Source organism: Ascaphus truei, chromosome 7 (assembly GCF_040206685.1).
Source record: "Ascaphus truei isolate aAscTru1 chromosome 7, aAscTru1.hap1, whole genome shotgun sequence".
Lineage (NCBI taxonomy): Eukaryota > Metazoa > Chordata > Amphibia > Anura > Ascaphidae > Ascaphus > Ascaphus truei.
The window spans coordinates 102441023-102447022 of NC_134489.1; the positions used below are offsets into that span (position 1 = coordinate 102441023).

Consider the following 6000-nt stretch of genomic DNA (forward strand, 5'->3'; position numbering starts at 1 on the left):
AACCAGGTGACAACCCATGTGCCTCCCTGGGACACTGCCTGAATAACCAGGGAAGAAGAGTGTATGATATCCAAGATGTAGAATAAAGAAACTCGGTTGTCTATGGAAATTGAACCAACTTCACAAAGAACATGACATTTCCACTGAGAAATTCCCCCTAATTTACTTCTGTTTGCCATTTACAATTTTCTACAAACAGCTTAGGGATGGCAATGAATGCGGTAGTTTGGCTAAAGATAAATTAACCCCTTCACTACTCTCATAGCAACGTGGTTAATAAAAGCATAGCCATAAAGCTTTAGTAAAGTTAATAGATTTAAGTCGTTCTCCGTTCTGTTTTCAGGCACAATTGATGTTTTATGCCAGAGGAAATAGTTCCTCACCGATTCACACTAATGTATTGTAATGGAATAGAAAAAAGGAGCGCACGAAAAATGCAAATAGACGATATGATGAAGTGCCTAATCGTGAATATATAAAACAGTGATATGAATAGTTAGAAATAACAATACAAAAATAGAAGTGTATATGTAAATAATCACTCACCTTAGTGAAAAAAGTGCAAAGGTGAAAAAATATATATACACAACCGTAATGGGTTAAAAATTCTTCCCTTTGTCTGCCCCTGTGTGTATGTGCTCACACACTGTCACACTACCGTGTGTGTGTGTGTGTGTGTGTGTGTGATCACACACTCACATTGCCCTGTGTGTGTGCTCGCACACTGTCACACTGCCCCCTGTGTGCGCTGACACACACTGTCAACTGCTCTGTGTGTGTGTGTGCTGACACAAACTGTCACACTGCCCGGTGTGTGTGTGTGACTGTGTGTGTGCTGACACTGTCACACTGCCCCCTGTGTGTGTGAGCTCACACACTGTCACACTGCCCCCTGTGTGTGTGAGCTCACACACTGTCACACTGCCCCCTGTGTGTGAGCTCACACACTGTCACACTGCCCACTGTGTGTGTGAGCTCACACACTGTCACACTGCCCCCTGTGTGTGTGCTGACACAGACTGTCACAATTCCCCCAGTGTGTGTGTGCTGTCACACTGTCACACTGATCTCTGTGTGTGTTTGTGTGCTGACACACTGTCACACAGCCCCGTGTTTGCATGCTGACACATACTGTCACACTGCCCCCTGTGTGTGTGTGAGCTCACACACTGTCACACTGCCCCCTGAGTGTGTGCTGACACACACTCACTTCCCCCTGTGTATTTGTGCTGACACTGTCATTTTACCCCGTGTTTGCGTGCTGACACATACTGTCACACTGCCCCCTGTGTGTGTGTGAGCTCACACACTGTCACACTGCCCCCTGTGTGTGTGCTGACACACTCTCACACTTCCCCCTGTGTATTTGTGCTGACACTGTCATTTTACCCCGTGTGTGTGTACTGTCACACTGTCACACTGATCTCTGTGTGTGTGCCCTGACACACTGTCACACTACCGTGTGTGTGTGTGTGTGTGTTGACACACACTGTCACTGCCCCGTGTGTGAGCTCACACTGTCACACTGCCCCCTGTGTGTATGTGCTGACACACTCTGCCACCTGTGGTGTGTGTGTGTGTGCTGACATACACTGTCACATTGCCCCGTGTGTGTCTGTGTGTGTGTGTGTGTGTGTGTGTGTGTGTGTGTGTGTGTGTGTGTGTGTGTGTGTGTGTGTGTGTGTGTGTGTGTGTGTGTGTGTGTGTGTGTGAGCTCACACTATCACACTGCCCCGTGTGTGTGTGCTGACACACACTGTCACTGCCCCCTGTGTGTGAGCTCACACTGTCACACTGCCCCCTGTGTGTATGTGCTGACACACACTGTCACACTGCCCCCAGGGTGTGTATGCGTGCTGAAACACACTGTCACACTGCCCCCTGTGTGTGTGCTGACAAACTGTCACTGCCCCCTGTGTATGTGTGCTCGCACACCGTCACACTGCTCCCTGTGTGTGTGCTGACACACACTGTCACGATGCCTCCTGTGTGTGTGTGCTGACACACAGGGTCACGCTTCCCCCTGTGTGTGTGTGTGTGTGTTCACGTTAGTGAATAAAATGCAAAGGTGAAAAAATATATATACACAACCGTAATGGGTTAAAAATTCTTCCCTTTGTCTGCCCCTGTGTGTATGTGCTCACACACTGTCACACTGCCCCGTGTGTGTATGTGTGTGAGCTCACACACTGTCACACTGCCCCCTGTGTGTGTGTGCTCACACACTGTCCCACTGCCCCGTGTGTGTATGTGTGTGAGCTCACACACTGTCACACTGCCCCCTGTGTGTGTGTGCTGACACACACTGTCACACTGCCCCGTGTGTGTGTGTGTTGTGTGTGTGTGTGTGTTGACACACACTGTGACACTGCCCCCTGGCAGGTTCCTCTCCAAGGTGACTGTGATGGACATGAGAGCAGCCAATAATAACGGCTGTGGTAGAGGCGGGACTATGTGGAAGTGGAGCCTTTAAGGAAAGGGAAGGCCGCCATTTAGGTCTGTGCGGACCTGAGCACAGCAGGTCTGTTCGGGGTCTGCAGAGAGAGTGCACGTTGTTACAGGAGCTGAGCGTTACAGTTCCAGAGTGGAAGAGAGACCGCGTGCTGCTGGAGGGGACCCTCACAAGCTATAAACACAAAGTGGCACCAAAGCACCTGCAACAGGGTCAGTGCACCACCAGCTCCCACGGTGTGCCGGCACCATCATAAGCCAACGTACCCAGGATTGGGCGGCTACTACACCCCTTACTCCCCCCCCCGCGCTGCGCTGTTTGGGCATTGTACTGTATGTGTACAGCGTGTAGTGACCCTCTGCTGAAGATACCCAGGTGCCGGAGTTTAATAAGAGTATAGTAATTACCCATACTGTGTTTGTATTATTCCTGCCGTCTGACCGGAGGCCACGTGTGGCCCAGTAAGTGACAAGGGACTCAGGCCCCCGCCTCAGCGTTAGTTAGAAGCCTGAGAGCTAAAAGTAGACGGGTCACATAATCCTATTTTTCTCCAATTGTGCAGCCCGGACACTTTGGTAAATATATCCCACAGTGCAGAACACAAGTAAGTGACACTAACCCTGGTTCCACTGACTCCTAATACCTTACAAAGTTCTGAGAGTTGGCTGGTTCGTTAGCAGTTTGTCAGAACATACAGTAAGTAATGACAATGTACCTCCTTTTACCGTGTACAGAAACAAGCGATATCAGTGGCATGTAACATCATGCCGCTGTTTGGACCCCAGCAGAACAAGATACACAATTTTTTAAGCAGCCCGTGAGAGGTTATACAATGCTAAATGTTAAACAATATCTTATTTATAGCTTCTGCACTTCCTAATGCAGTCTATGCCCAGGGCTGTGAATGTGGGCAGTGTGGGATGTTGTTTTTGTGTTCATTGTTAGATAGTTTGCGCTGGCCGTATGACTATCTGATGGTATTACAAGGCCGTCTTTGCTGAACAGGGTGGGCAGCCAACACAGACTGGGAGACTTTTTATTAGCCCATAATATATTTTATCATGTCCAGAAAACTTTACAATTCAAGGACATACACAATGAAATTTATAAGAACAGGAATTTCAAGAGCGTCTCATTCCAAATTTGTATCATTTTCCTGGAACAGCACAAAAATCGCTGATTTGTGGTAAGAAAGATGCCTGTGGGGGTGCGGTGGGAAGACCTTAGCTGCGGGGCTCTCACACACATAAAAAGCAGAGAGAGGATCTCGAGGTAATAAACAGAAAACAAACTCACAGTTTTTTCTTTCTTTTTTTACAGAAGTGTCGTTAAAAACCAAAGCAATGTTGGCTTCCTGAAAACAAGCTGGCACTATAAACTCAGACTCTCAGGCTGAGAAAACCTACAGTATAAATAAAATACATTATTATCTTCACAACCATAAAGAAGAGGCCGTCTGCATTTAGCCTCAGTTTTACCCATCAAATGTACATCTGAAATCTTCATCTCACCGGTGTCATTACTTCCGTGTGCGTTTCCTGTGTTGATTGGAGGCTCTAGGATATTAGTGTACAGTACATTGGGGGGGTTATTCATGATGATTACATGTTGACGCACTTTTACTCAAGTCAATGGGAATTAATGCCCGTTCAGGTGCGTTAACCGAGTAACAGAGCTTGGTGAATCTGGGGGTTAGTATATCCATTGTATTGTACAACGTCATGGTTCTGCTTCCCTGTCATCCCTCACTGAACACAGTATTATGGTCTCCAATAATGCCTATTTCTTCAAATTTATTGTTCAGTTCAGTGGCGTAGCTAGACATGCTCTGCCCCCAGGCAGATTTTTTTCAGGGCCCCATTATGAGTGAACATATTCCGTAGATTCAGGAGTTTCCATCGGCCACCCCAGCGTGTTGGCGGCCCTGCGAGACCTCCCCCCTCCTGCTTTTACACCTCCTCACTGCTCTATTTATTTGACGTGCACACTGGACTCCTTAGAGCATATTCACTTTACTCTTAGGTTCACCGTTTTGTACACCTTTGAGTGTTCACTCACCTTTACATTAGTATATTCACTATATAGCACTTCATATATATATATATATATATATATATATATATATATACTATCATATATTATATTTCTTAGGCAGCTACACACACACATCCTGAAATTGTCTCTATATTACTTCTACACATGCTAACCCTTTGAGCGCTACATTCCTTGTAAATAAATATATATATATATATATATATACCATACATTTTAAGTTATAGTGGGTGAAAGAGGCGACAGAAAACCTCCACCGTTAGCATATAGCCAATAAAGAATATCACTTGTGAGCACATTCACGTCTTAGACAGGTCTGAAACCCTGCCTTTCAACCATTATCACCTCGCATACAGTGCTCCCACTGTATCAAGGGATTCTGGGAAATGATATGCAAATGAGCACACAATGTATCACCTTTTGCCTGGAATAAACCAACATCACACTGATTTCAACCCGATAAATGGTCCGATAACGGCTGCTGCATCTCTATATATTTTGTTCATGTTGTAGGGATCCTAACTGTTAAGGCACTGAACCTAATTAAAACACCTTTACTAGGGGAATGTTTCTCTTGCCTCTACTCCCCGAGGCTCCTGGTCTCCTCTCCGAGGCTCCTGCTCTCCTCTCCTTCAGGAACCTAACCTTCCAGAACGTTTCCCCTCTCCTTTATATCTCCTGTGACACAGTACCCCTGTGTCACCACAGGATGGAGCCTAGAATCTCCTACTTGCTATTAACCCCTGCTAACAGGCAAGTAACCTCACAGGGAGGTTACACTAACATCTATAGCTCTGGGTCTTGTGACAGAAACCAGGGGTTGGTAATAAACTCCATATACAGGGCTCCCAGGATACTGAACAGTTTCTGTCCTGTCTAAGCTGAACAGGACAGCCTCGTGGTACAGGCACTCCATTCCACAGTTTGTCTGCTGCCTGTTTTCTGTCACCTGTCATGCTGATTAGAGTTCAGGTATATAAGACCTGTTTCCTGTTTCCTCTGGGCCCCGCCCAAGAGCCTGGAAGGCTGCTGAACTGCAGAGGGGTGAGAAAGCCTCTTTCCCAAATCGCTTCATTCATTCTGTTAGTTTGTCTAAAGACTGCAAAGGTACTTATTTTGTTGGTGGAAGTGGACAAGCCACTTCCAACTCTGAGTCAGGGACATCTAAGTTTAAGTTATCGCTCAGACGAGCAGCTTTTTGTTTGGCTTTGTTTTCTGTTTAAACTGTGGCAGTCTCAGTGCCTGGGACTGAATAAACCAGGCATAGCCTGTTTAAAGGAACAGTACGTGACGTCTCATCATTTAACCTACCCTAAAAGACCGTGTTCTAACAGTCCCGGACAGACGGCGGAGCCCCGGAGTAAGCCGTTTGTCACATATGGTGGAGAATGCGGGCAGAACACTGAAAGGTCTGGGGGTTAAAGAACTTTAAAAAAAAAAAAAAAAAAAAAAAAAAAGAAGGTTTTTTTTTCTCTCTCTCCAAACAAGATGGAAGA

At 46.3% G+C, this 6000-nt stretch overlaps 1 long non-coding RNA gene across 1 annotated transcript in view; it reads left to right on the forward strand.

Annotated features, from left to right (window-relative positions):
* Nucleotides 1–5690, forward strand: part of LOC142498579 (uncharacterized) — a 47533-nt gene extending 41843 nt beyond the window's left edge. Inside the window, exon 3 of the long non-coding RNA XR_012802496.1 lies at nt 3773–5690. This is a non-coding gene — a long non-coding RNA (uncharacterized LOC142498579). The remainder of the gene's footprint in view (nt 1–3772) is intronic.
* Nucleotides 5691–6000: the final 310 nt, after the last annotated feature.